This window comes from Delphinapterus leucas, chromosome 11 (genome assembly GCF_059928025.1).
Source record: "Delphinapterus leucas isolate spDelLeu-1000000601 "Yukka" chromosome 11, BTC_Dleu_Yukka2, whole genome shotgun sequence".
NCBI lineage: Eukaryota > Metazoa > Chordata > Mammalia > Artiodactyla > Monodontidae > Delphinapterus > Delphinapterus leucas.
This window is the reverse complement of record NC_143139.1, coordinates 96,057,341-96,068,059: the sequence shown is the minus strand read 5'-3', so window position 1 is coordinate 96,068,059 and position 10,719 is coordinate 96,057,341.

The window sequence follows — 10,719 nt, the reverse complement described above, 5'->3', positions numbered from 1 at the left end:
CCTCACCCTGCCTGGCATGAGCCAGCCTTAATAGTTGTTGTATGGGTGAAGGAATGAATGTATAAATTGGGAACGTGAGGAACCCCCCAGGTGAGGAATGGTTATAGACGATGACGTTGAGCCTGGAGAGGATCAAGTACCCCAAGGGGATGTTTGGGGCGCTAAATCCTATAATAAGGGCACTGTAGTGCGCATCCTTTGAGTCTCTGAAAGTGGCTAGTCTAGGACAAGGAAGGGAAAATATTTCCTATTCACTCAGCACCATTTGCTAGTTGGAAGGCCTAGGAGAGAATCCATGTGGTCCCTGAGGGGTCACAGTCCAGCAGAGCTCCTAACTGGAACCAGAATCCAGCCAGCTGAGGGCTGGAGAGAGCTGTACAGTAAATTCTCCCTGGGGTGTGTGTGTGTGCCGGGGGGGCGGGGGGGGAGGTGATCAGAGACCCTGGTCCTGAAGACAGGACTGGTGGACATGCTGGGGGGCGGGTCACAATGCAGGGAAAGTTGGTGGCTGGAAAATGTGGGTAAGGGTGAGGATGGGTCTGAGTGTGGAGCTAAGGAGTTTGCACCTTACTGACTGGTGGGGGTCTGGGGAGGCTGGGAGCTGGGGTTGACGAGGCCATCTCTAGGTGGTTACATGCACAGTGGTGTCCATGAGTTCCAGAAATGCTTTGGCTTCCTTGACAAGTTATGCAGGGGGGTCACAGATCCTGAGGTGACAGAAGTGATCAATGGAATATTGACCGCCACATCAGTGAACAAAGGATGTCACAGTTCATCAGCAGTTGCAGCCACAGCCAGTGGTGAGCTGGTGGGTCCTAAGCGGACTTAGGAAGGAAAGAATACCTGCCATCTAGCAGCCATCAGACTGCAGCCACTCCCTACGGTGAGCCCTGAGGAAACTCAGGATGTGAAAACACAGGATACTGGCCCCAGATAGCTGAGGTTGTGTATCAAAGGAATAATTTCAGTGAGCCCAGACTCTTGCATCTTCCCATACACAGAAAAGTACTGATTTCCTTAACTTGAGATATCTGGTTTTATTTTTTATTTTATTTTTTTTTAAATATTTATGTATTTATTTGGCTGCGCTGCGTCTTAGTTGCAGCACGAGGGATCTTCCTTGCAGCATGCGGGATCTTTTTTTTTTTTTTCAAGTTGCGTCATGTGCGATCTTCCTTGTGGCATGCGGGATCTAGTTCCCCGACCTGGGATCAAACCCGGGCCCCCTGCATTGGGAGCGTGGAGCCCTAGCCACTGGAACACCAGGGAAGTTCCTGGTTTTCTTTAATTAACAATAATCTTTTGATGTTCAGACTACCTGCCCTTTGTTGCAAAACTCCCATCTATCCTGGGTCCCCCCACCCCTCACCTCCTCGGAGCAGTTCTCTCAGGGTTACTTGAGATGCTGCCTCCCAGGCTTGAAGTCCTAAAAAATTCCCACCGAATAAAACATAACTCTCAACTTTTAGGTTGTGAATATATTTTTTTAGCTGACGGAAGTAATGGGGACATGGCCCCTGTGAAGAGGCTCCTTCCTCCTCTGCCCTGGGGACACACTGCCACCTCTTCATGGATGATGCCACATTTATACCTGGCACCAGGCTCCAGCCTGACTCTCTGAGTGGGGACTTCTAGCACACTTGACCTCAAATTCCCTCAGCCCAACCGGCCCTTTCAGCACAGACCATATCCGCTGCCTCATCTCTGTCCCTCAGGCTCGCCTCAGTCACCCACCTCCGCCTCCTTCCTCATCCTCACATTCACATCCTGACCGTGATCCCACCGCAGCCGTTCCCTGCCAGCCTCTGCCCCCTTCCATTCCAGTGACCCCCCTGGGCTGGGTGCCCATCACCCCAGGAAGACAAGAGAAATCCCTTCCCCCAGGCCCCCTGCTCCACCCCACGTATCCCATTGCCACCAGCTCACCCTACAGCATGGCTGCAGCTCTGACCTTTGGCATCACTACCCTCTGGAGGGAGGTGGATCTCCCGCCCAGCACTGGAGGCCCTCCCTGAGGTCAGTCTCCCTCCTTTTAACACACATATCCAGCACCAGGAATCCCGGGCTACCGGTTCTCTGCATGTGCCCACATTTTCACGCTGCCGCACCTTTGCTTACACCATTTCTTCGGTCCAGAATTCCGTTCCCCTTTGCCAACCCTTGAAACCCTACCCTTCTTTCAAGGCATGGTTCGAAAGTCACCTGCTCCAGGAAGCCCTCTTCAGTCCTCTCAGGTGGGATGCATCTCCCCATCTCTTGTTTTTGCTGCTGGTATGCTGCCTCTCACCCCGTCTGGTGTTGTATTCAACTGGGTCCACTCCCTGGGTGGGTCAGCTCCTAAAATTAGGAAAAGGTCTTACTCAACTCTGTTTTCCCCCTTAGCATCTACCAGAGTACCTTGCACACAGCTGAGGCTCAATCAACTTCTGCCGATTGAATTGGCTGAGAATTACAAAGAACATTCCCTCCCAGCCTGTCCCTCTGGGCTCACCAAAGCAGCAGCACACAGTGTGGGAAGTCAGGGAGTAAGTCTCAAGGTCTTACGTCCTTACTACCTTGCTATGTTCCTCAGGTTAAAATAGTGACCACATCCAGAGAGGTGGGAAGGGATTAATAAGTGAGAGCCAGAAATGTGCCCAGGAGTTCCTCCTTCATCAGCAAGAGGAAAGTCCCTCGGCTAAGTTTATGAAATAAAAGCAGTCCTTGATACTAAATGCAGTGTGGTATCCTGGATTGGATCCTGGAACAGGAAAGGGACATTCTTGGAAAAATCTAAAATCTAGAGTTTAGTTCACAGTAATGTACCAATGTTAATTTCTAGCTTTGTATCATGGTTATGCAAGGCATTAACATCACAGGAAACTAGGTGAAGGGCATAGAGGAAATTCTGTAGTACCTCTGCAACTTTTTCTGTGAGTTAAAATTATACCAAAACTTAAGAGTTTCATTAAAAAAAAAACAACCCTGACAAGAAACTTGACTTATAGTTTAATTTGATTAAATATAATATAGCCTGTGTGTTGCACTGTGAAATGTACAGCCATTATTAACAAGCCTGCTTTGCTCTGTTCCAACTTTCTTTAACTAAAAAAAAAGGTTTCCCCCTTGTATCCTATTCAATGTATTTAAAGCTTTAAACTTCTAAAGACGATTTTAGCTGTGTCCCATATAACTCGACATGGTATATTTCCTTCTCATTGAGTTATGCATATTTAATTTTTTAAAGAGATAACACACTCATGTAGTTCAAAGAAGAAACACACAAGAAGGTGTGCAGTGGGGTATCTTGTTTTCACCCCATCCCTGGCCAACCCACTCCCACCACTCACTTCAGGAAACTTATATTAATTTCTTAGTATTCTTCGTGGGTTTTTTTTTTTTTTTTTTGCGGTACGCGGGCCTCTCACTGTTGTGGCCTCTCCCATTGCGGAGCACAGGCTCCGGACGCGCAGGCTCAGCGGCCACGGCTCACGGGCCCGGCCGCTCCGCGGCATGTGGGATCTTCCCGAACCGGGGCATGAACCCGTGTCCCCTGCATCGGCAGGCGGACTCCCAACCACTGCGCCACCAGGGAAGCCCCGTGGGTTTTTTTGTTTTTTGTTTGTAATGTACGTGTGGGCAAATCTTCGCACTTTTCTGGCACTAGGAATAGCCTGCAATACTCACTCTTCTGTGCCTTAGCAGTATATCCTTGAGCTTTGTCCACATTCATTAAAAAAAACATGTTTCCTCATGCTATTTTTATACTTAGGTAGTCTTCAACTGTGTGAATAAGCCACAGTTTTATGTATCTGTCCCTTACGGAGAGAAAATTGACTCTCAAAAAAATGTTTCCCATTTTTTTGCTTCACGGCAATGCTGCATAGTATATACCACGGTCACGGATCACTGAAAGTTAACCTCCCAGAGGAGGGAGAGCTAGAGCAAAGGCTAACACAACCGTGATGTTGCTGGATGCTTCCACATCGCCAGACTGTCTCATTCTGCCTTCTACCTGTGCTGGACAAGCCTGCCTACTCCCCTGTGGCCTTGGCAGAGGGGGCCAGTATCCAGCTTTTGAATTTATGTCAGTCTGATAGACGAGAAATTGTATCACAGGGTACTTAAAATTAGAAGTTCTCTTTTTGGATTAATGGGCTTGATCTCTTTATGAATTTAAGGGCCATTTGTGTTTTTAGAATGTGCTGTCTCTATTTTTGCTATTCCCACCCCCCCCCCATTTCTTAGAACTCTTACTTATTTGAGAGATTAGTTCTTTTTCTGTGATATGAGTTGCATATTTTTTTCCTAAATGCTTGTCATTTGACTTTTGAATCTATTGCCACACAGAAGTTTTTAAATTTTTATGTAGTCAAATCAGCCATCTTTTCTTATTTCACTTGTAGATTTGAGTCATCCGCAGAAAGGCCTTTGTCATTAAGTCTTGGGTGGATGGTTACACAGCAGTAGGTTACTGGAACAGTTATGGCACATGAAAGGAGCTTGGAAATTTGTTTGTTAAATGAATTAATAAATGAAAGAATAAGGAATGATACCTAACCTCGGAAAACCAGTGCACCTCAAAAATTGTATTTTTCTTTTTAGTTCCTTAGAGTGCCCAGAGAGTGCTCTAGGATGTTCAGGGGCCTCTGGTCTCCAGTTTTGTGGGTCAGTCTCTGTGCGGGACGTTGTGCATATCTCAATTTCAGTCCCCTGTGGGTCAGGTAGTTTCGCACTGTTAGAAAAAACCGTTAGGGAGTTCCCTACTCTACACAAATACACACCCTGTCACGGGGGCCCTGACAGAGGGTGACCCTCATGGGCTCAGGGCAGTTCCCCCCTCCACCCCCTGAAGATGGGGCTCTGCGTGGAGGAAGTGCCCGCACACTCCTGAGGCTTCAGGACAGCAGATCCTCTTTGGTTTGGGCACAGATTCAGGGATGCTGGTTGTAACTTAGGGGACATAGGGTATAGCCAGAGCCAACTGAAACAGTGACGGGTGTTGGCCCAGCCTGGTCGGACTGAGGGGCTGGTGTGCCCGGGGTCTCGGCGAGGGGTACTTGAATGCCTGAAGGTGGGGATGGACAGAAATGCTGGGTCCCTGTGGTGTGCCTGGCCCTGGGCAAGTAGCTTCAGAGTAAGTGACATAGTCCAGGGCAGCTTGGCAAACCCTCTGGAGCTATTAAAAGCCTTTGCTGAAACCTGAGCTCAGGGCTGGTAATACACTCTGTCACTCCACTACGTGTAGTCATAAGAGCTGCGTCTGCCCTGCTGTCCTTAGGCTGAGTTGGCCGCCAGCCTGCCCTATCCTACTGGCCTAAAGCACAGAGGCCTAAGCACCCTCTGCCAAGCCAGCTGTTCCCTCCTCCCCTCCCCTTCCTGCCCTGAGGCAGGGCCTGACCTGTTTCCTTAAAGCCCCAAGGTGACTGATGAGATGGAGGGAATTGACTCTGCTCTCTGTTTCCTTGCCACAAACAAGGCAAGGAAACATTTTTTTTTTTTTTTTTTTTTTTTTTTGCGGTAGGCGGGCCTCTCACTGTTGTGGCCTCTCCCGTTGCGGAGCAGAGGCTCCGGACGCGCAGGCTCAGCGGCCATGGTTCACGGGCCCAGCCGCTCCACGGAATGCGGGACCCTCCCAGACCGGGGCACGAACCCGCGTCTCCTGCATCGGCAGGCAGACTCTCAACCGCTGCGCCACCAGGGAAGCCCTGGTCCGGGAAGATCCCACATGCCACGGAGCAACTAAGCCCAAGCCCCTTCTTTGAGGGGCTAAATAGCAAGCCCCTTCTGAGAATACCCACAGCTTCCCTTTTGCCCAGGGAGTCTGGGTTTTCACCTCATTTCATTTAGACTTTAAAAGTCACAAAATGACACATATCCACTACCAAATGTAAAATAGCTAGCTAGTGGGAAGCAGCTGCATAGCACAGGGAGATCAGCTCGGTGCTTTGTGACCACCTAGAGGGGTGGGATAGGGAGGGTGCGAGGGAGGGGATATGGGGATATATGTATATGTATAACTGATTCACTTTGTTATACAGCAGAAACTAACACAACACTGTAAAGCAATTATACTCCAATAAAGATGTTAATAAAATAAAATGACTGGGACACAGTGTACAGCGTGGGGAGTGTAGTCAGTAACATTGTATTGCCTTTGTAAGGTGACACACGGTAACTAAGCTTATTGTAGTGACCACTCCACACTGTGTACACACGTTGAATCACTATGTTATACACCGAAACTAAAAACATTATTGAATGTCAGCTATACCTCTATTAAAACAAAACAAAAAGTCACAAAAGACACACTGCTATATTTAAAATAGATAACCAAGGACCTACTGTATAGTTAATTAATCAATCAATTAATCAATTTTAAAAGTCACAGAATAGAGTTCACCCAAACCAACAGATCTTGACTCAGTGAAACTAACTCTCCTCCCAGACTCACCCTTCCCGAGTGATGTTCAAATGTGCAAGCACTCACCAGGCTGGGGTCCACCTTAACCCCTCAGTGCTGGGGAGGTCTGCAGGGTGTCCCTGGAGGGGCTCGTGGAGGCTCTTCACCAGCAGGTGTGAGAACATCTCAGTAGCTCAACAACTGGTCCAGCTGCACCATCAGTGTGGCCACCACTGTCCTCCTGTTGACTCAGGTTAGAAAGGGAAGCCGCTTTCTCTCTTTATCCCAGAATGTCTAACTGGAGGGGATCTTATGGTTCATCTGCCCCCAACACTTCTGTTTTCAGATCATCAAAGAAACATTTTGTGGGCAGGCAGTTTTCGCCAGACCCAGTGCTGGGAGCTGGAGTAGAGAGATGTGTCAGGAGTCCCTGCAGTCCACGATGACAGGAGGGAGGAGAGAGCCCAGGTTAGAGAAATTTGGAAGGTAGAACAGACAGGGTTGGGGGTGGCTGAGGAGTGGGGAAGAGACTGGAAGAGGAGGGCATCCAAGGATTCCGACCAGGGTGACCAGGTGGATACTGGGATTGAGCCATCGGCTACAAAGAGGTGCTCTCACAAGCTACAGTGAATATACCAGAAATAGTGAATGTCCCTGCAGAACTGCAGGAACAGCATCACAGAGGAGCCCCTTCTGTGTTCCCAGAGAATGTCAAGTGCGCCTCTATCAGTTCTGAGCAGCCAGTGTTGGAGGATGTGTCAACCTTCCTCTCTTATGTTGCATCAGCCCTAGGAGCTGTGTCAGCTTCTTACAATTACTAATCTTGCAATCTTTCTTAGTTTGCCCTTCCTTCTGTATCAACATTTTTGTAAACAATTTCCCTCATTAAATTCCCTCTGTTGAAATACCTAGAGTTTTTCTGTTGACTTAACTAGACACTGGTTGCTGTGATTACATACCCACCAGATCAGCAAAAAAATTTTTTTTAATTTATCAATTTATTTATTTATTTTTGGCTGCGTTGGGTCTTTGTTGCTGCGCACGGGCTTTCTCTAGTTGCGGCGAGTGGGGGCTACTCTTCGTTGCGGTGTGCGTGCTTCTCAGTGAGGCGGCTTCTCTTATTGCAGAGCACGGGCTCTAGGCGTGTGGGCTTCAGTAGTTGTGGCGCGAGGGCTCAGTAGCTGTGGCTCACGGGCTCTAGAGCACAGGCTCAGTAGTTGTGGCACAGGGGCTTAGTTGCTCCGTGGCATGTGGGATCTTCCCAGACCAGGGCTTGAACACGTGTCCCCTGCATTGGCACGCGTATTCTTAGCCACTGCACCACGAGGGAAGTCCGGCAACATTTTTGAAGTTTGATAATACCAAGTATTGGGTAGGATGTGGAGCAATTGAAGCTGCTGGTGGCAGGGGTGGGGGGTGTGTGTGTGTGTATAAATTGAGGCACTTTGAAAAACAGTTTGACATCAGCTATTAAAGTTGAAGATTGATACTCTATGACCCAACAGTTTATCTTTTAGGTATAAAACGTAGAGAAAATGGTACACATATGCATTAAGATATATGTACAAGTAGTATTGCTTGTGAAAGCCAAAAGATGAATGATCTAAATGTCCATCAACAAAGATGAATAAATTGTGGTATATGAAATTTGATGGACTACAATATAGCAATGACAAAAAAATGAATGAGTGCTACACACATTACCAGACATGAAAGTTACAAACATCATGGTGAGTGAAAGAAGCAGTACACAAAAGAGAATGACAGGGACTTCCCTGGTGGAGCAGTGGTTAAGAATCCGCCTGCCACTGCAGGGGACACGGGTTCGAGCCCTGGTCCAGGAAGATCCCACATGCCGCAGAGCAACTAAGCCCGTACGCCACAACTACTGAGCCCACATGCTGCAACTGCTGAAGCCTGCGTGCCTACAGTCCGTGCCCCGCAACAAGAGAAGCCACCGCAATGAGAAGCCCGTGCACCGCAACGAAGAGTAGCACATGCTCGACACAACTAGAGAAAGCCCGCACAACAACGAAGACCCAATGCAGCCAAAAATAAATAAACTTATTTTTTTAAAAAAAGAGAGAGAATGACAGTGTAATACACTTTACAAGGAGTTCAAAAAGGAGAAAAACTATAAAGTATATTGTAGTAGGCAGAAAAAAGCCTCCCAAAGATGCTCGTGTCCTAATACCTGGAACCTGTGAATGTGTTACTTTACATGGCAAAAGAGACCTTGCAGATGCAATAATAAGGACCTCGAGATGGGGAGATTAATGTGGATTATCTAAGTGGGCTCAAAGAAATCACAAAGGTCCTTGAAAGCAGAAAAGGGGGCAAAATAGAAAAGTCAGAGCGGAACATGTGATTACAGAAGAAAGGCACAGAGATGTGAAATGTTGCTGGCTTAGAAGAAGGAGGAGCCGAGCAATGTGGGTGGCCTCGAGAGGCTGGAAAGGGCCAGCAATGGATTCTCCTCTAGAGCCTCCAAAAGAAACACAGCTCTGTGGACACATCGATTTTCAGCTCAGTGAGACCTGAGTCAGGCTTCTGACCTACAGAACTGTGAGATAATACATTTGTGTTGTTTTTAAGCCACTAAGTTTGTTACAGCAGTGATAGGAAACTAATACATATATATTGTTCAATCTTTTTCTGTTTTTCAGATTGGATAATTTTTATTGATCTGTCTTCAGGTTCTTTATTTCTTCTGTCATCTTCAATCTGTAGCTAAGCCCATTCAATGAATTTTAAATTTCAGATATTGTACTTTTCAGTTCTAGAATTTCCATTTGGGTCTTCTTTCTAGCTTCTATTACTCCACTCAAATTTACTGTCTTTCCAATAGTCATTTTCTTTTATGTCCTTAAGCATACTTATAACAACTACTTTAAATATCTTTGCTAATTCCAACATCTGGGTTCTCTTGGGGTCAGTTTCCATTGCTTTTTTTTTTTCTCTTGGTCATATTTTCCTGTTTATCTGTTGAGTAATTTGGATTCTGTTCTGGTTATTGTGAATAATACGTGATATGGAGTCTGGATACAGCTCTTCCACAGAATATTGATTTATCTATTTTAGCAATTAACTTGGCTGAACTCCTTCTGCAGATTTGGTCTCCCTTTTAGTAAAAAGCAGCTCAAATTTCAGTTTTGTTCTTTTAGCCTCAGCTGGGCTTCTTGGAGTCTACCCCATGCCTACATAACTCAGTGGTCAATCAGAGGTTTGGACAGGATATATATGCAGATTTGGGGGCTCCTCATCTCTTGTTCTCTCCTTTGGAACTCCCCTACTTAACTTGCCAGCTTTTGCCACAATCTCTGTTTTTCAGTTTTCAAACTAGGAAGACTGTGGGGCTCTATTCAGGTTTTAGCTGTCTGTATACCTATTTTAGCTGTGAGGATTGGGGCCTGCTTTTAGCCTAAATCCATTTTAAGAAGTGGGAAACTCACTCGGTTCCTTTCTTTTCCAAGTGTCAACCCCCATCCAGTATCTGCTTGTTTCGGTTGCTTTCTGGTGCCTTCAGGTCATTGTTTTTTATATTTTTCCCCAGAATTTACAATTGTTACCTGTGGAAGCTTGGTTCAGTAGAAGCCACTTGGTTGAATAAAAGTGGAGTATCTAAAAAATATAGCTTACGGATTAATACATAGTGGTAAACTATAAGGTACAACAAGGGGAGGAATGTTAGTCTTGGGAATGTGATCAGGGAGAGACACATAGGGACCATCTAAAATGATAGCAATGTTCTAGCTCCAAAACTGTTTGGTGGTTATATAAGGGTGTGCCTTATTTTTATAAATCTTCAAAGTGTTACAGATATCTTACATACTCTTCTATTTACGACATACAATTTAAAATACAATGTTTAGTGTCTTTAAGGACGGAGATATAGAATTGGAACCATGGGCCTACAGCTGGCAGGTGATGCCATGGAGATGAATGAGGTCCTACTTGGAAGGCGTGCAGTGCAGGAAGGGGAAATGAGGAGCCCTGGCATTTCCTGGACAGGCAAGGGGAGGGGGGCCCACAAAGAGAGCCTTACGCAGTGCAGTCAGACCCTTGGGAGGAGAAGTGGTCTGCCACCCAAGGAAGTGTGCAATCTCTGGGAAGCCAAAGGAGGAGACTGTCAAGAAGGGAGTGGTCTAATGTACAGAGTCAAAAAAAAAAAAAAAGAAGGGAGTGGTCAACAGAATCAAGCACTGCAGAGAGAACAGCACAAGCTGAAGCTGGAGCTGTGCTAATGGGAGTGTAAGGTTAGGGGATGGTTAGCACTCGGTTCACTGGTGAGATGGGGTCAGTATCCTGATACAGTGCATTGAGGAGTGAACAGAAGG